The following is a 21,303-nucleotide window of genomic DNA, read 5'->3' on the forward strand; positions in this document are numbered from 1 at the left end:
ATTGTTTTCACTATATAAATCTCTACGACCCAGCGACTTCAATGCTAAATTTTACTAGGATTTTTGGGATGTCATTAAAGGTGATCTCCTTGAAATGATGGAAGACTCATGCAAGACCTCAAAGATCCATGGGAGTGTCAATCTACTTTCTTAGCCCTCAAACCAAAAGAATCCTAGGCTGCTAGTATTGACAAGTTCAAGCCCATTTCCCTTTGCAACACCTCTTACAAAGATAATTCTAAAATTCTTTCACAAAAATTTTAAAGTTTTATTACTAACTTGATATCTAAAGAACAAAACAGTTTCGTTCCTCCTCAACACATCTATAAGGTTAATATTCTATCTCAGGAAGCAATCCATTCTTGTAAAATGGAAAATAAAAGCATCATGGCCATCAAATTGGACATAGCAAATGCTTTTGGTAGAGTATATCATGAATCCATTGTCCAAAGTTCAAACAACAAGGTTTGGATATTATGATAAAATAGAACATTAGATAAGAGCTTGTTTGGACAACCCTTGTATTGCGCATCTTGATAATGGCAATCTCACTTGATTCTATGGGCTACTAAAGGGGCTTAGACAAGGCTGCCCCCTCTCCCCCCTTGCAAATTATTTTTGTCAGGCTACTTGGAAGAAGGATTGAAGGAAAAAGATAATAAAATCTTCTTCTAGGTATCCCTACATTCCAGGTTGGGAAAGAGCTTAACCGTGCTCAATTTGCAAATGATACTATCTTCTTTGGCAAGGTTTTGACTCAAATTACCAAGAGGTTTGCCTCAATTCTCAAAGAACTCACGAAGTCAAAAGCAGTAAGATCAACACCAATAAATATGTTATCTAATTCTCTCACCCTCATAACCCTAGGGCTGCTGGTATCTCTTGGATATTGGGATACAAAGTAAGAAAAGATCATTCTTTTCCTGATCTTGACATTCCTGTTTCTTTTAGCAAACCCAACTCCTCTCATAAGGACAAGTTGATAAGAAAAACGAAAGTCAAAATTTGTAGCTGGTCTAACTCTTTGGCACATCCCTCCTACTTAGGTGCTCCTTATCAATTATGTTTTAGTTGCTCTCTTAATATACCAACTAAGCATTATCATTGCCCCCTTTGGTGTGATTCAAAAAATAGAACAGCTTATATGCAAATTCCTTTGGGAAGGGGAAAAAGATAATAGCAAGAAGAAAATCCATTTATCAACTTAACTGATAGCGATCTAAGTAATCTATGCTTTCCTTTAGGCCTTCTTGATCCTGGGTGGTTATCTTCATAAACAAATCTTACATAATATAAGAGCAATTTAGTACCTTGTGTTAATATTTTGGAAGATCTAGGATAGAAGATATTTTTTCTTGAAAGACCGAGCATGCTCTTCTCTTGCATCCTAAGATGATCTAGATAATTAGAAAGGTTTGATAGAAATACTGGATTTTGACGGTGGTTTCTCTTTGTGATTGTGTATTTGAGGTGCATTTTAGAAATTGGTAAAGCAAATCAAAGCTCAACACTGAGTCCAGAACATCTAAAATAAGAGATTTTGCCTTTTGTTGTGTCCGAATTGAACATTTGACGCCAAATCCACGAGGTTTTTCATTTGGGAGTTGCTTGCAAGATCTAGCAAGTAGTCATTATTCTGGACCATTTCGTGTCATGCCACTTTTTTGAATTAAAATAATTAAAAATATTATTTCAGTTAGGCCCAATAATTTCTAATTTTAAGGAAAACTTAATAATATTATCATAGTATTAATAAAAGATGTTTTTAAACACTTGTACTAGAACTAAAATAAAAGTATTTTTAAAAACTAAAATTAAAATAAAAGACATTTTTAAACGCTAAATAAAATAAATAAAAGTATTGTGGAGATTTGATCTCGAGCGTCCATTTGTTGGCACTATTAAATGAGGTGGGTATCTTCGTTTGATAATCATTCACTCAACTTATCTTTTGCATCCAAGGACGGAAACCCTTTGAAACCCTTTGTGTGTTTCTTCGTGTGTTTGGGGTTTATGAGGATGAAAACCCTCTTGAATTCCACATTTGGGATCAAAGAAAAATGTCAAACACCCTTGTTTCTAGTCTTGGGTGATTCTATTTGAGAAACACAGTTGTGCTGATTTGTGAAGAAATTGGAGTTTGCTGCAGTGTCGTTATAGTGTTTTTCGCAAGCAAATATCACCATTTCATCACCAAAGCATATCTAAAGGTTTATATATTAAGGTTTTTGATGGATTTTGGACATCATTATGAGCTCGACTTGAGTCGCCCTAATTGAGTGTCACATTGACGAAGTAAAATAAAGACACCTCCACTGGATTCATCATCCTAGTTGTCACTTAATGTATCAAGGGTGATCATAGCTGTCAAAGGAGATAAATTGTGAGCTTTTATGTCATCTTAACTAAAAAAGTTGAGAAATACAACTTCAGAGATCCCAAGAACACCTGCAAGCAAAATACCTGTCACAAGAGAAGAATGGAGGCAAAAAACAATAATGGCTCTAAAGAAGATTATCATTCAGAGAGGGAATCAAATAAAAAGTACAATACAATCTTTATAAAAGGATATTATGCAACCCTAAAGAAACCCTAAAGGGATAATGTGTATTTAATAAATACCTACCATATTATTAAATGCCTAATTTTAGCTTAAGCGTAGAGGATAATAGACTAATAATTAAATAAATAATTATTAGCTAATACCAGATAACTCTAACACCCCCCCTTAAGATGAACTTAGGGAGTAGCTAAAAAACTAAATGCATGAAGCAAAAAATGCAACTACATGATGAAAGCAAATTTGGGTCCCAACAACAAAGCCTGATGAGGTACCCAAGCACAACCAAATCTCTATGAATCGGAGAAATAGAGAAAACCGCGTGGGGAAAAACTCTACTCCAAAAAGAGATGGAAAAAGCAAGTGAAGGACTGAAGAAGCCTCCAAACAAGAATGTTCCAAAAGATAGGAACAAAAGAAGAGCAAAAGAATCATGAAGCATGAAGAACCTGCAAACACTCTCGAAGAATAACTGTTGATCTGAAGAACCTCCTCTAAAATAGAAGATGATCAGAGAGAAGACTGTAATCTGCATGAGTGCCCTCAAATAACAGTACTCGAATCAGATGGCAAACAAAGGCAAACAACTGAACTCGAAGATACAGATGGCAAAAAACTCCAAAGTCTGAAGAGCTGATCAATCGAAGATGGAAGGTTGTCTCCAAAAATAGGAATGAAAGAGTGTACTCCAACGAACCAAGGAAGCATTAGAACCAACAACCAACATGAGAAACCCCCCCCATAATGCTGACAAGGGAGAGGTGACAGGTACACTGAACTGAATGCCAAGAAAAGCTGCATGACGAAGAACCAGGAACAGCGAGAGTGCAGCAGAAAGTACAAACACATATGAAGGCTAGTGTCATGGAAGGAACACTCACTTGACACACATCATGACGCTAATGTCGTGGAAGGAACACTCACGTGACAAAGGTAGATGGAAAACAAAGGCAAACATCAAACCTCCCCATGGCACTTTATAATGGAGTGCGAGTACAATAAGGCACAAGATGTGCAAGATCCCAAGCATGCAAGGCATAGTGGCACTTTATCTCAGTGCGTTTGCAAAAAGAAAATGCTTACAAAATGATGTATACAATGCTCAAAAAAGACAAGGCTTGAAATACAAAAATAGTAGCCAAAGATGAGTCATCCCACACAAAGAAAAAGATCCTAGGAGCTGAAAACATCCAAGATATTCACCAGAGTGCATAAATGCAAAACATTGAATAAAATGTATCTGGATCAGAATTTGAAAAGAAGACCCATACCACTGGAAAGTGCACAGAACCAGCTTTCCAGCGATATCTTGTGTGCCAAAAACGGAGTCTGGATGCTCAAGATAGACCTCCCGAAGTGCAAAAAAGAACTTCCGACTTTAATGTCAAAAAAAGACATCAAAACAACAAAAACGGAAGATCAAACCTCCAAATTTGAAGAGAGCTTGGAAATAGCTTTCCAACACCTATTCGTTTTCGAAACTCCGACTCCGTTTGCCCAAGTTATGACAAAAAATACCATCTCTAGGTCAAATAGGCCTTAAGGAAAAAAATCTCCCTTCTGGTGGTCCCTGGGTGGGGCGGCACTGGCCGGGCGGTCGGGAGGGCAGCAAGCGGACGGTAGGCAGCAGTCGTGAGGGCAACTGGAAGCAGCAGGCGGTGGTCGCGGCTGGTGGGGGTGGCTGGCGGTTTGGAGACCGTCAGGCGGTGAGGAGGTCGGCAGTAACCACTGGGAAGGCCAACGGCAACCACCAAGGCTAGCCTCGGCGGTTAAGAGACCGTCGGCAATGCTGTTAGCAGTTTGGGCACGCCGTAAAACTGCCCAAAGATTTTATTTTTCTCGAAAATCATGCCCAATAAGGGCAAAAATCAAAAAAAAAAATTGTCAGAGCCAAAGTTGTCCAATTTGGACAAATTTTATATGAAAATATGGGTTTTTGGATGTTATGAGCTCAACGATAAGGTCCGTTTGACCCAAAATGCCTAGAAACAAAAAAGCTCCCCGGATGCAAATAAAAAACTCTAAAAAAAACTTAAACCCTCCTCCAAAAAATCTTCTGAAAAATCGGGAACAAGCAGCAACGGATTCCCACTCTAATACCATGAAGAAGTTGAGAAATACAACTTCAGAGATCCCAAGATACCTGTCACAAGAGAAGAATGGAGGCAAAAAACAATAATGGCTCTGAAGAAGAAGATTATCATTCAGAGAGGGAAACAAATAAAAAGTACAATACAATCCTTATAAAAGGATATTATGCAACCTTAAAGAAACCCTAAAGGGATAATGTGTATTTAATAATTAGAATAATTATTTTATTTTTTTGATCGGTAATTGGCCGAAGCCTAAATAACTTTTGACTGGAGCTATGAACCAATGGGGACATAGTAGGGGGCCCCATCCCCATTACATATCTTTGAATTATTATTATTATTATGTTTGATTAGATTGACCCCAAGACCTTCCCCATCCTATGGAAAGCCAAGAGTCACAGCTTAGAATTCCACTTCAGATGTCCCTATTCGGAATTGAACTTGGGTCTCCACAATGAGAACCCAGTGTTTTAACCAATTAAGCTCAACCCCTTTGACATAATTAGAATAATTATTAAATACCTACCATATTATTAAATGCCTAAGTTTAGTAGAGGATAATAGACTAATAATTAAATAAATAAATTATTAGCTAATACAAGATAACTCTAACATTAACTATACAGCATTCATACCATGTTGGTTACGCCACTCAGCACATATGGAAGTGCTTGTATCATATTCTGTCCAAATCACAGGGATATCAGCCAATATTGGAGTGGCAACTTCTTTTTCTACCTAGATCACAGCTTAACAGCTGCTGTAGCAATTGTCTAAGGTGCTACCATGGGTTCCAAGCATATCAATTGCGATTCTTTGTAGCTTCTCAAATATAAGTTTCCAAATTATGGTATAACTATATCGTAACTAAGAGGGGTGTCACCTCAGTTGCTGCCATATAACATTGTTTATCAATGTGCTAAAGATGACAAATATGAATACCATGAAATGAGGAGTTCCAAATTGTTTTATTGCTATAGTCATTTACATTTCTTCTTACTCAACAAGCTGCATTGGTGGAATTGAGTTTATATTAGTGTTCCTAATAATTGAAAGTTTGAAACAACTTAAAACCAGTGTTCCACGGGCGTTGGGGACGGGGGGGGCGCGGGGATGCGTCTCCGGGACGGGGGGACCAAGGGCCTAAGTTTGGGGACGGCGGGGGGACGGCGGCGGGGGGTGGCGGGGGGACGGCGGCTGATATAGTTATACATATACATATAGTACTTGAAAAACTAGTTTTGAAAAGATGTATGACAGTATTACAGTATAAGGAATTTGACTAGGAAATTTGAAATACTATATCTAAATACCAAGATTTCTAAGTTGTGTTGTTATATGGAGCCTAATCAGACTCGGAGGTTAGATTTTCCCTACTTTTATCGACGCGGTTTCCCCCTATATTTTTCAACAGGGGTTTGGAGGCAACGCCCCCAAGTTGGGGTCAAGGGGCATCGCCCCTTGCGGGGTCAAGGGGCAACGCCCCTTGCGCGTTCCCCTAAAGGCGTCGGGTGTTATTTTTCTATAGGCCCATGTCCAATTAGAGTTACCCCTTAACCCTCAAAAAACTTAAAAAGTCACTTTTCTTAAAATTTTAATTTTAAACATTGCATATACGTGGGGGCGAAAGGAGACATCTGGGCGTCTCCCCATCCTTGGAGAGACATCTGCACGTCTCTCAAAGGACGGGGAGACACCCAAACGTCTCCCAAGGAGATGTGGAGACGTCTCCATGTCTCTCTGGGAGACGCCCAGACGTCTCCCAAGGAGACGTCTCCACGTCTCCCTGGGAGACGCGGGGACACGGAGACGTCCCGGCGGCGCTTGGGTGGCGGTGGCGGGACGGCGGGGGACGTCATGTCCCCGTCCCCCCGTCCCCAAGACATTTCTAACGGGGGGACGCACCCAAAAAGGGGGGAGATGCGTCCCCGTGGAACACTGCTTAAAACTGAGATTATATTGCAACCTAGGGTATATACCAGACATACCAGCAATTATAATTATTCAAATTTGATCCAGATTCATCATACAAAATTGTAATATTTGAGGGTTTAATCAAATGTTCCAACAATTTGTTCTCAAATTTTAATTCTATAATTGTTCAAATTTGATCCAGATTCATCATACGAAATTTTAATTTGCAAAATTTTGAGAGTTCAAATGTTCCAACAATTTGTCCCCACTTTGAAATATAATTTGATAATAAAATTAAAATAAAAAAAGAATAAAAATAAAATTTAATTTAAAATATAATTAAATTAATGAATGGTCAAAAGACATGAAATGAAAAGTTGCGATGTCATAACCCCTCTTTGGACATTGGATTAAATAAATACGATAATTAAAACATTTATTAATTAACATTTAATGATATTGGAAAATCGTCTCATTTATGAGACTTCACGATTTTCCTCTAATATATGATTATTAATGTTTATTATTTGTTATGATTATTATTTATTATTATTGTTTTATTTTAATGTAAAGTTCATATTTCAATTATTATTATTATATTAACTATTAAAGAAGTTTTACCATAAAATACTATTAAAACATAAAATAGATATATTGAATATATTACACTTACCATATAACGTGTTATTTAATAAATATAAAATATAAACATGAATTGTCAAAATACATTATAAGTATTATTTGGAATAATATCGAATTAATACAATGCCATTAATAGAACCGATATCTGCTCTCCAAAGAAGTACAATTCAGATAAGCAGCGAGTGGAGAAAAGCTATGGTGCAACAACCTCAAAGGTTTGTTAATAGTTAAACAATCATAAGCAGCGATCTGTTATGGGAGACTCAGGTGTGACGTGATTAAGGAAAAAGACATAGTGCATAGCAATTCATGTATATGCAGCGCCAAGTCATGTTGCTCGTGGGCTGGGAATTCCTTGAATAAATTTTGTGGCTGCGATTACATTAATCAAGTTGGTAAGTAATCAAAGTATGCAAACAAATAACACACCATATGATGGTAGACTATATGCAAAGGTGGAGACTTTTTTAAAGATGACGATTTAAGAGATGGAATTGACTTCATGATGGGTAGCGGTAATATTTTGTTCAACGTATGTAATGTGCTGACCGATTGGTCAAAGAAAGAAAAAAAAGACGTAATTAATATATGAGTAGTTGTGACTAAGTAGCGATCCATGAAAGACAACTAAACGAGCTAGTATCTTGTGTTTATTTTAATAAACATTCAGGTGGGGTTGTGATTTATGAGAAGATACGATTGGCATTAGTGAGAAGGTGCGATTTGTTGAGAAGTATGATTTCATCCTTAAACATAAACAATGTTATTTGTTAATAGAAATCAGGGATTATAAGAAGGTGCGATTATCCTCCAAGAGTTGCAATTTGGAGTGATGTATTTTGTTAAACGAAAACATAACTGCAATACATGTCATTCCAATAAGGCATGACTCTTAAAATTAAACATATATATGGAAATCAGAAATAGAATGATTGGGGAAAAAAGAGAGAGGAAGAATCTGACAGATTACGTACACCGATAAAGAAGCCTTGTATGAATGTTATTATAGACTTGTCAAGGAATAAATAAAGAATTTCATTGTAGATCTGAAAGAGAGTGTGTGTGTATTTAAAGGTGAAATAAAGAGCTCCATCATAGAAAATTTAAGAAGAAAGTATTCTGCAGATCCATACCAGATTTGTAAAGCAACTTGAAGAGGAAAAATTGATAGCATTGATTGTGAAGATAAGTTCTATCTTCCGAACTAGTCTTAGAATTTTAAGTTAAATGTTATAATGAAATGCATTCAGTTTGATAAAATTATACTTACTAATATATTACAACTCTCATGTTAAGCTAGAATTGTTGTCTCAGGAATAAATTAAGGCAAATCCCAAATGGGGACATTACATGCGACTCCCTCAAACAATGAGATATAAATGGGAGAAGTGAACATCATTTGAGAGAGAGAGGAGAGAGAAAGGAAGGAGGGGAGCATTTAAATCAAGGAAAGATTAAGGAAGAAGAAAAGGAATGGGAAGTAGATAAGGAAGTGGCTGCACTCTTTCAACAGGGTGCTAATTGCGAAAGGTTGTCTCTTGCCAAAGGCATACATGATGAAGAGGTGTGACCTCTCCCTCACATTGGGAGATACAAAGGGAAGAAGGTTCATTTGAGGAAGGGATCCAAGGGATATCCATTTGAAGAATAATATATTATTCTCAAAGGCACAAATGAAAAGTGGTGACTTAATTCTCATGAAAGGTTGTGTCTCTTTGCCAAAAGGCATACATAATGAAGAGTTGCGACCTCTCCCTCACATTGGGAGATATAAAGGGAAGAAGGTTCATTTGAGGAAGGGATCCAAGGGAGATCCGTTTAAAGAACAATATATTATTCTCAAAGGCACAAATGAAAAGTGGTGACTCAATTCTCATGAAAGGTGTTGCCTCAATCCCTATGAAAGGTGGTGACTCTTTCACCAATAAAGTATAAAGGAAAGATCATAGACTTTTGTTTAGACAGGATCTGAGTGTAAATTATAGCAGATTTCTGAAGGAGATTTATGTGTAGATTTGAAGATCATTATAGCAGACTTGTGAACAGAATTTAAGGATTATGGCAGTAATCAAACCAGAATTATATCTGCATCAGCAAATGAAATCATATCTACAGCAAGGCAAACTGTCATAATATATTAGATTACTTTAGAATAATGCTTGAATCTAAATATCCATACACTTATCGATCATGTGGAAGGAAGGAATGGAGTGCAAGGAAGGGGAATGGTGAAAGATTAATCACTAGGTATGGTGCCTCGTAAAGATGGTTAAGGACCACGAGGCCACCTCATGATGATGGTTAAGGACCATCGGTTAAGGACAACATGAGGCCAGGGAGGATAAGGTCTTGACCTTGGGCCTAGAGTTGAGGGTCAAGGGCACCCCATTGCAGCTCCCCAACTATCTCCACATTAATCAATTGTTGAAGTGAATCAATCATAAGAGGTGAAAGGTTGACATGATGGAGGGGAACGGTGTAAAGCCCTCACTGGGTACACCACCTCATGATGATGGTTAAGGACCATTGGTTAAGGAATTCATGAGGCCACACAGATAAGGTCCTGCTGTTGTGCCTAGGGTAGAGGATACTTGGGGCACCTCATCATGTCTCCCAACACAACCCTCGCTATGTTTGAGCTTCCATGTAATCATTGAGATTTGTTGTGTGTGTGTGAGCGTGTATCTCCTAACCCTAGAATTGGATGTATTTCATGAGTTATATCTACATCGTTGTTTAATCTGGTTGCAGGTTTCCAAAACAGGCTTATCTCATCTTATTCTTAAGTGAAGATTATATCTCTAACTATGTTTTGCACTTGTTTAATTTTGGATTTGTGAATTTAGGGCAAAGTATAAGGGAATCCCAATGGGGACATTACAAGTTGTATGAGCATGATCCTGCCAGCCTGCAGGGAAAAAGATAAATAAATGGATGCATTCTAGTCAATGTATGCTCTGTGTTTGCATATATCTGTCATGCCCCCAATCTGATATCCAATAATCAACGAACCTAAGTGTGAAATTGTCTTACAAAGTAAGACTTCGCAATTTCACAAGATCAAACACTATGCCTCAATCGCTTATCTTATGTACGGAGGCTTGCTAGATATTAAACAACATCAGTCTTACGGATCAATCCTTCCTCCCCTATGGTGCAGTGATCATTATAGAGAGGCACTGACAGCAAACCATAAACATTAATATAAATATTAACTTAGTTCACTGCGATCAGGGAAAAAGAACAACCCATAAATAGAAGTGATCTCATAAATTATTTATAGTGTTTAGTAATGATATTGACAAGTGTTGTTATTAATCCCTTTAGGGGTGCGGTTCCTCACAAGGTTCCATGGTTATGAAAAGTCAACATACGAAGGCGCATCTTTTAAGGCTGTGGCTTTATGAAAGGACACGACTTCTCATCCCAATGGAAAGATATTTATACGATAAACTCACCACTCCCAGAACAGCATTGAAGGGATTGAGACTGATAATATATGAGATATTAATACTCGGCAAGATCGATCAGATCAGATCAGAACTGTTATTAAGTTACAGGCAGTAACATCTTTGTTCTTGGTGGTATGCATGGGATGTGCTTAACATATGAAGCCTGATAACGTTCCTATGCAGAATTCAGTAGTAATATTAATAATATTAATATAGACTGCAATATGTATGACAGTCATACTTAATTTCATATATATTATGACAGTCATACTTAATTTCATATATATTCACAATAATTGAAAGACAAATATATTTACAGTCTAAGTAAGTTACAGTCAGTAACATCTTTGTTCTTTGTGATATGCATGGGATGTGCTTAATATATGAAGCCTGATAATGTTCCTATGCAGAAGTCAGTAGTAATATTAATAATATTAATATAGACTGCAATATGTATGACAGTCGTACTTAATTTCATATATATTCACAATAGTTGAAAGACAAATATATTTACAGTCATTCTAATTATATTCCCCAAGGGAGACAGATGCTGTTAGGGAGAAGCAGAGTAAATCCACTCCAAGATGAAAGAGCCCCAAGGATAAAAGGACAGATATTCCTGATGTCTGGGCTGAATGAGGGAGGCGGTGTCATACCGCCCTAGACAAGCCAATGCCCTCTTCCGAGATTAAGAAAGAGAAGGGATTACGAATTAGGACCGGAGTAATGACAATATTAAGTTGAATTATGGACAACTTTGATTATCTATTCCAAATTAATGTAATATACTAGGTAGTAATGTATGTTTCCCTTTGGAAATTGACAGCCTATAAGTAAGGGACATTAAAATATCCGTGTATGCTACGTGTTTTTATAAGTATGCTCCATGATAGGTTCATAGCTGATGTGTTTACACCATGTTTATTCCACGTGTGTTTCCAGAGCCATTTCATATTGGGAATCATTTTGAACACTCCATGATCATTGCTTGAGGACAAGCAATCTTGGGTGGGGTGGACTGTAATGTCCCCACTTTGAAATATAATTTAATAATAAATAATAATAATAAAATTAAAATACAAAAGAATAAAAATAAAATTTAATTTAAAATATAAAAGAATATAATAAAAATTTAATTAAGTTAATGAATGGTCAAAAAACATTAGATGAAAAGCTGTGACTCCCTCAAACATGAGATATAAAAGGGAGAAGAGAACCTCATTTGAGAGGGAGAGGAGAGAGAAAGGAAGGAGGGGAGCATTTAAATCAAGGAAATAATAATGGAAGAAGAAAAGGAATGGGAAGTAGATAAGGAAGTGGCTGCACTCTTTCCAAAGGGTGCTGATTGTGTAAGGTGTCTCTTGCCAGAAGGCATACATGATGAAGAGGTGCAACCTCTCCCTCACATTGGGAGATATAAAGGGAAGAAGATTCATTGGAGGAAGGGATCCAAGGGAGATCAGTTTGAAGAACAATATTATTCTCAAAGGCACCAATGAAAAGTGGTGACTCAAATCTCATGAAAGGTGGTGCTTCAATCCCTATGAAAGGTGGTGACTCTTTCACCAATAAAGTATAAAGGAAAGATCATAGACTTTTATTTAGACGAGATCTGAGTGTAAATTATAGCAGATTTCGAAAGAAGATTTATGTGCAGATTTGAAGATCATTATAGCAGACTTATGACCAGATATATAGCAGACTTGTGAGCAGAACTTAAGGATTATAGCAGTAATCAAACCAGAATAACATCTGCATCAGCAAATGCAATCATATCTACAGAAAGGCTATCTCTTATAATCTATTAGATTCATAGTTTGCGATTTCTGGATTCGATTGTGTGAGAGTTTTTGCATCAACATTTCAGATCACACTCCATGATCCATCATCGGGATGAGAGAGTGCATAAGGAGGAGAAATGGTAAGTTGCAGACCAAGACACACTACAAAAGAGGGGAGGGGCGGGGGGAAGAGAGGGAAGCAAGTACACACGAGAACCCAACTGAGTTGACCAAACAAGAGAAGGTTATAAAAATAGACAACGAGTTAATAACCCTCTCTTGTTTGGTCAACTCACTTTGGTTCTTGTGTGTAACTCCTCAATAACCCTCTCTTGTTTGGTCAACTCGCTTTGGTTCTCATGTGTACCTCCTTCCCTCTCTTCCCCCATCCCCTCCCCTCCCCTCCTTTTTAGTGTGTCTTGGTCTGCAACTTACCATTTCTCCTCCTTATGCACTCTCAAATCTTGATGATGGATCATGGAGTGTGATCCAAAATGTTGATGCAAAAACTCACACAATCGAATCCAAAAATTGCAAACTATGAACAAAATGGATTGTGGAAATCTGATGGTCAATAAACTATTAGATTACTTTAGAAATATGCTTGAATCTAAATATCCATACACTTATCGATCATGTGGAAGGAAGGAAGGGAGTGCAAGGAGGGGGAATGTTGAAAGATTCCTCACTAGGTATGGCGCCTCGTAAAGATGGTTAAGGACCACAAGACCGCCTCATGATGATGGTTAAGGACCACATAAGGCCAAGGAGGATAAAATCTTGACCTTAGGCCTAGGGTTGAGGGTCAAGGAACCCTACTGCAGCTCCCCTACTATATCTACATTGATCAATTGCTGAAGTGAATCAATCATAAGAGGTGAGAGGTTGACATGATGGAGGGGAACGGTATAAAGCCCTCACTAGGTTTCTTTGGTCCCGTATGAAAGACCTGTTTGGATCCGTCTGTACAACCTCCCGATTGAATATTGGGGTGAGAGGAGTTTGGAGAGGATAGGCAGAATGTTGGGTACTTTAATGGAAATTGATGAAGAATTGGTGGAGAATGATTCTTATCTATATGCAAGAATAAAAATTGCGGCAATGAAGAAAATTCCTTCAAAAAAAGATTTGACGTCGGTTGGTAGAAATTGGATGCAACAGATTGAAGTGGAAGAGATTAAGTGTTATTGTGGTCGCTGTGGGAGTAGGAATCACATGGTTGAAGAGTGCAGTCTTTGTTAGACCAGCAAGGAGATGGGTTCCAAGACCCAAGAGACAGGAGACGGTTGAGAAGGCAGTTACGCCTCAGAGGAAGGAGACTAATGTCCCTTCAAGGGCTATGATCCCCTTAGGTTCGGATGGCTCCAAGGAAGGGAACAATGATAGAGACATCTCTAGAGGGGATGGTGGTCCTCACATTAGCAGGGTCTTAGACCAAGGTGGGACTTCTAGCAAATCCCAAGATGTTTGCATGGGTGTGTCAGATACGGAGGTTGATTATGATTTGGGGTCGGAGGAGGAGATTGACAAAGAAGATGAATTATATATTTTAGATTCGAGATGTATCAATCAATCGGCTGATGCCCTGTTGAGGAGACCCAAAGGAGGCAAAGGCAGAAGGAAAAACAAACAAAAGCAAGAAGACAAGGTGAAGGAGAAAGGTATCATCAGTTTAATTGATTTTATGAAAAGATCCAAGGGAGGTAAACCCTCCCTTGGAGAATCATGAGGATCCTTACTTGGAATGTCAAGGGCCTCTCGGCTCCTGACAAGAAACGCTTGGTCAAGAGTTCGTTAGAGAAGGTCTCTAATGACGTAATTCTGCTTCAAGAAACCAAGTTGAGTATAGATAAAGCGCTTAGCTTTTGGCACTATTGTTCAAGACGGGAAGGTTTTTTCCAAGAAGCGAGGGGTTCAACAGGGGGATTGGGGATTCTTTAGAACCCTCATGTGGTGAAAGTTTTCCCTAGAGATATGTCAAAATATTGGATGATTTGTAGAGTGAAGTATCTTGTTGGCGATTTGGAGTTCCCTTTGATCAATGTTTATGGATCTGTTAAAACAGAGGAAAAGGCAAGAGTTTGGAAAGAACTTTCAAACTACATCAATTATATCGGTAAGGATTGGTTGGTGGTAGCAGGAGACTTCAATGCTATTCTAGATCTGAATGATAAAAATGGGGGACTAAGGAAATCCAACAAAATCATGGAAGATTTTAGAGGGTTCGTAGCAGATAATGAGGTGACTGATGTTGTTCCTAAAAATGGCCAATTTACATGGACAGATAGGAGATTGAATTTTACCAAGATTTCGGAATAACTAGACAGGTTTTTGGTGGGGTCAACATGGATGGAGGGACATTACTCTCTGGTATCATGCATTTTACGATTTCAGTCTCCAACCATTTCCCAATTCAATTGGTAATAGATATTGGGAAGGCCCGGCTGCAAGGGAATTTTAAATTTCAAAGTATGTGGTGGCGGGATAGGAATTTTTTGACAAATTTAAAAAGTTGGTGGAAAGAGAGTAATCTTTTTGTGGGAACGCCCAATTTTTGCTTTGTGAAACGGCTGCATTTCCTTAAGGATAAAATAAAGAAGTGGAATGTAGTGACTTTTACGAATATATTTTCTGAGAAATTGAGATTAGAAGAAAAGATCATGGCTCTAAACAAGAAAGTGATGTGTTCGGGGATGTCCAATGTTGAATTCGAGAAAGAAAAGGAACTGAAGAATTGCTTGTCAGAGGTTTTGAAAAGGGAGGAGATATTCTGGCGTGACAAGTCTAGGGAATTGTGGATTGTGGCAGGAGACTCTAATACAAAGTTCTTTCGCTCCTCGATAAAAGCTAAAAGGTCGATTAACAGAATTGAAGTGATCAAGGATGATATTGGATCGTGGTGTTCGACTACAAATGATATAGAGAGGGTTGTCGTTCAGCATTTTGAAAAGTAGCTTGGCACTGTTGTGGGTAGTGATATTGGGAGGATGGATTACATGTTGGAAGTGATCAATAAGAAAGTTTCTAACGAAGCTTTAATGTTTCCTTTCTCTGTTCAGGAAGTCAAGAGGCCAACTTTCTCGTTGCATCAAAATAAGGCACCTGGCCCTAACAGATTTACTGCAGAAGTATTTCAAAAATGTTGGGACTTCATGGGGGGAGGATATTTGGAGAGTTGTGGAAGACTTTAGAAGGAAGAGATTTGTCAAAGGGATCAACAATACCATTATTATTCTCATTCCTAAAAAATAAAACTATGAATCGATGGCAGATTATTGTCCCATCTCTTTATGCAACTCAATCTACAAGATTATTTTGAAGGCTATGGCTATAAGGCTTAAGAAGATTCTGCACAAATTCATTTCGGAGGAGCAGCATGGCTTTACCCCAAGCAGAGAGATCACAAATAGTATCATACTAGCCGCGAAGACTCTTCATTCCATGACCAAAGAAAACTTGAAAGGGATGGTGGTCAAACTAGATGTTAGCAAGGCATATGACCGGGTTGTCTGGGATTTTCTATTGAGTGTATTGGGAGAGGTTTGGAATTCATAGGAGATGGCTAGATTGTGTGAGACATTGCATCTCTTCCACTCATTTTTCAGTCTTGGTCAATGGATCGATCTGCGGTTTTTTCAAAGCTTCCAATGGGTTGAGACAAGGAGACCCCATGTCTCAATTTCTTTTTGTTCTCATGGCAAAAGTTTTGGGTAGGAACATTAAGAAGAAATGTTCGATGGGATGCTGGAAGGACATTCAGGCTCATAAAGATTTAGATCCAATAACTCATTCGCAATTTGCGGATAATGCTATTCTATTTGGAGAAGCATCGGAGCAAGAAGCTTTGGCGATCAAGAGCACATTGGAGGATTATGTGGAGGTATCGGGCCAATGTATGAACAAGACAAAGTCACAGGTGTTCTTTGTCAACACGAGCAAAAGGATTCAGAACAGGATTGCTAAGTTACTACAGTTGCATATAGCAACCTTCCCCTCGAAGTACTTGGGAGTTCCTCTTTTCTTAGGACGGAGTAATATGTTGTTGTGGGAGGAGACCATTAATAAATGTCAAGCAAAAGCATCGCTATGGAAGAACAAGTGGCTATTGCAGGCAGGTAGGATTCAAATGATCAAATCAGTGTTATCTGCAGTCCCTATCTATAGCATGTCTTGCTTTAGACTTTATGTCCGAGCCATTGGAGCATTGGACGGACAGCTCAATAAGTTTTTATGGGAAGGTTCAAAGGATGACAGGAGAATTCCGCTTATCAATTGGGACAAGGCCTGCTTGTTGAAAGAAGAGGGAGGGGTTGGACTAAGGAAAATGGACTTATAGAATATAGCCCTGGGAGCCAAATTGGCCTGGAAGATGTACAAGTACCCTCATAAGACATAATGCAAAATCATGAGGAAAATATATTTAGACTCAAACGATCCGAAAAGAATTTTCACTCTAGCTAATTCCGATTCAGGATCGGCGGTTTGGAGGTTCATTTGGGAAAGCAGGTTATTGATGACTGATCATTTATCTTGGAAAATTGGTAATTTCTAGAGAGATTTTGGAATGTGGAGAATGCCTTGATTGACTATATAGAAGATAAGGAATGGATATATGAGGTGGAGGGGAGAATAGGAGAACTGGTTGCAGATTACTTCAAATTCCCTCTAAATAGACTTTTTCAAGTAAAATGGAAGTCGGTTGGATCTAGTAATGAGGAGAATTGTAGATTTTTGGGTGAATTGTTGAAAAACAGAACGGTTATTTACTCGGGGGAGGAGGATTCGTTGGTATGGTGTGATGTGAAAAGAGGGGAATATAAGGTGAATATGGATTATGCAGTTCAAAGGAGAAGACTCAGGGACACGAAATGGCCATCTCAATTGTGTTGGGATAGAAGAGTTTTACCGAATTTTTACCCTTGCTGAATTCAAATTCGAACCTTGTGACTTAGTGTGTGTGTGTACTAACCCCAAAATTGGATGTATTTCATGAGTTATATCTACATTGTTGTCTAATCTAGTTGCAGGTTTCCAAAACAAGCTTATCTCATATTATTCTTAAGTGAATATTATATCTCTAACTATGTTTTGCCCTTGTTGCATTTTGGATTTGTTAATTTAGGGCAAAGTATGAGGTGAAACCAAAAGGGGACATTACAAACTTGAAGGGACTTGAGCAATATCCAAATGCATCATCAACATCTTTGGTTCCTATTCTACATCAATTTCCACATCAATTTCCACATGGTTCTAGATTGTCACTTTCTTTGGTTAGACCTAAGACTATTTTGATTAGTGCAACTTTTAATATCAACATGGTACAATTTGTACAGCTTCCCAAGACATTCATTATGAGTTATATTCTCTCATATTCTATCTTTCCTACCCACCTAAGCTACACTTATGGGGGTGTGTTGGTGCTTATTATTTTCCCTTCATTTAGTTTATTTACTTTATTGCATATGCATCTATAAGCTTATTTACGTTGGTATCTCCTTGGGTAGGTTGCATTTGCATTAATAATTGTGGTTGTACTTTCCTTCTTTGGTGAAAACATGTACTCTCCTTTATCCCACATTGGTTGTAGGTTCACATCTCGTGGTGGTTTATCCTATATATACCCACATCTTGCTCTCATATGAGCAATTCGATATCTCTCTTCTATATTTGCACATTACATCCTTTTGAAAAATAGCAGTATTCTGTCATATCGGTCTCTTGTGTTATCCATAAAAAGCTCTTAGGCTTTGTTGATCTTGGGCAGCTACCTTCAAAGCCAAATCTTACATCTTTGATGGAGCTTTGAAATCTAATCCTGGAATTGTTGGTTGTACTGGCAATCTATTCTTTGATGGAAATATAATCTTAAAATATGTTGCTGGCCTGGGTCTTGCTTCTAATAGCAATGCTGAAGCCCAGGCACTAAAAATTGACCTTGCAACTTGCTTTGTAAAGAATACAACAAATCAGCATAAAGGACAACACTCAGCTTGTCATTAATGTGATGAAATTCTCTCATCACAAAAACATCCACTTGCAACACAGGCAAATTTGTAGTCTAGATTGGGTGAACATTTTCTTTTATTGGCTACCAGCATTTCAAAGAGCCAGAAATACAATTGCTGATTCTAAGGCCAATATTGGTGCTAAACTTCCCACTGACAATCTCACAACCATGCAAATCTATGGTGTTTCTTTGGTTCTGATCTCCTCTCTCATCTCCTTGTAATCTTTGTACAGTAATGATAAAATCTCTTGTTTTCAAAAACAGAAAAAAAGTACTTCTATGTTGATAAATTGTACCACCCTGCTAGTAAATTAACATTTTTCGTAAAATTGATTTCATTTTTTTTCCTTTGTGGACCACAGCATTTGAGATAATGAAAGGAATTATATTAATGTACACAAATGACCATCAGTAGGTTAATGAGGCTACAAAAGTTTATTCAATTTTAATTGAGAAATACTACAGTAATGAAACTCTAGATTACAGGAAAGTATAACCAAATACATAATATTAAAGGAACATAAACATAAAAGCTAAGTGCATATATTCCTATTAAGAGAAAGAAATTAAAGAATTCACTTTCAGATATTATTAAGCAGAAGCTACAATTCAGGCTACTAGGTGGCATTAGAAACCCATCTCATCAAAGGTTTGGATGAATGTATGTTTTTTCTCATAATTAAGCATTTCCTTTTAAGTGGTAATGGGTATTAGTTTCTGCTGTGCCCTTACAATTATGGCAACTAAACAAATAAATTGGGATTTCTGCCAGATATGGAGTTAGACTGGCTATCGATTAGCAGCCATGAATCTTCAATAACATGATCATTTTGGCATTTCTGAAAGAGGAAATCTTCAGGAAAACCTGACATGACCCTGTGGAAAATGTTAACATGTGGGCTATCCTCTGACAATTTATGGGGCAAAAAACCATTCAGCTGTTCTTCCATTTTCCTGCTAATAATAACAATTTGGGCTCCTACAATCATTAGTTTGCAATGTTTCTATTAATATACATCTCCCACAATCCTTGGTTTACTATAACCTGCGGCTAATTTTTATTGGCCATGAGCGAAACAAATTGGCCACAAGACTTGGCAAAATAAATAGTGACCAGAAATGAAACAAACGGCCACAGGCTAGGGGAACAAACAATGCGTATCAAGCTTATATAGCTATCAATTCTACATGACAACAAATATTAAATATAATAGATGTTGAATTTCAGCAGTATGTTAAATTTTTAAACTAGTGAAAGTCGAAAATTTATATTGCTCAAGCGGTGATAATCCAATGAAAGAATCAACCCAGCTTATACACTATCAACCAAAGGCCTGTAGCATGTTAACACATCGCCAATAGCAGTCAGAATAGCACACAGCTCACAAACACCTTTAGCAGTCTCCCAAATGCCTACACCATACTGTTAAATGACTCTAGCAGTCTCTGAGATGTTTGTAGAATGCTGTCAATTGCCTGCAGCAACTTCCCATACACTTGTAGCAGCTTGCAGATGTCCTGAAGCAACCTTCCAAGCGTGCATGTTGGCAAATATCTTTCAAATAAAAACAACCAAAACAAAAGGAATCTTTCAATCATTTAAGGGTGAGGAATCCATTGCAACACTCAGTTCACCTATTAAAAAGTGCATGGGAACGTTTACAAGTTCACAGGCTTCAGCAATGTTTCTAATAATCAAAATCTAAAATACCTATCATTTTTGGATTAGACTTGCAAGTCTTCCAAATTCCAACATCATGTTATTACGTAAGGACTCAAATTAAAAATGCATCAACTTTCTAATAATCAAAATCTAAAATACCTATCAATTTTGGATTAGACTTGCAAGTCTTCAAAATTCCAACATCATCTTATTATGTAAGGACTAAAATTAAGAATGCATCAACCCATGTTAACATTCATTGATTTGAATGCACTGATGGCTTAAGGAAAAGTGGTGCTACCTCATTGCTTGTCAAGTCCCAATTTTTTGTTCTCCAAAGGGTTGTTTTTTTTAAAGTGAGAGATCAAGGCATTTGTGAGCCAAAGGAACAAAGAAGAGTTCATTCAAAAAGATTTGGATCCATATCAGTCTGATCACTTCTCCAGTGTGAAATTATTTTGTTCAGGTGTGGCATTGATAAGATCTGACTAAATTTTTAAGTTTATTGCAAAAAAGTCATTACAGATCCATTTTTTGTTCAACAATAAACTCATTTGTGTAGGCCCTCAACTCTATCCCCAAAGGTTTTCTACTAAGTCACTGGGTACTGCTAGTAAAGCCCAGGTCCTGGTATGGGTACGTTTCGGGTACAGGTACAAGTACAGTTCAGGTATGGCCAGAAGGACCCACAGAAAACCCAGGCACCCAAGAAGAACCCAAACATAGTTTCATACATTGAAACCTCAGTTTCACTCTTCATATCTTTGTGACAGCTTTTTTAATCAGAATATGCCGGCAAGCAAGCAGTTAAATATCATTTCAGTTGCATTTGTGAGCTATACCTATGACCACGGAGCTAGTAAACTTTATATCAGAATTAATGAGATTGATTTCGGTTGATTTACATTATGCATATTTAGCAGCTGTTTGCTTATATTTTGTGAATCACTTTCCTTTTGTTGTTAATGATTTGGCATTTTGTCAAATGTTTAAAAAATGGGATTGAACCAGCTTTTGCACTTGACACAGCTAGTGGTAGTGGCTATCCAATTAATTGTGGTTCAAATAAAATTGAACCAAATGTTGATATTGACCTTGATGCTTCTGATGAAGAAGAACATGAATATTAAATATCAATTGTAATTTGAATTTTCATTGTGTAATATGACATTTTGAGACTTTTGAGTATTT

General features: G+C 37.6%; 1 protein-coding gene across 8 annotated transcripts in view; it reads right to left on the reverse strand.

The window, feature by feature from the left end:
* LOC131060381 (uncharacterized) overlaps positions 1–21,303 on the reverse strand; it is a 47,126-nt gene that overhangs the window by 21,688 nt on the left and 4,135 nt on the right. The window lies entirely within an intron of this gene.

Source organism: Cryptomeria japonica, chromosome 4, assembly GCF_030272615.1.
Source record: "Cryptomeria japonica chromosome 4, Sugi_1.0, whole genome shotgun sequence".
Taxonomy (NCBI): Eukaryota; Viridiplantae; Streptophyta; class Pinopsida; order Cupressales; family Cupressaceae; genus Cryptomeria; species Cryptomeria japonica.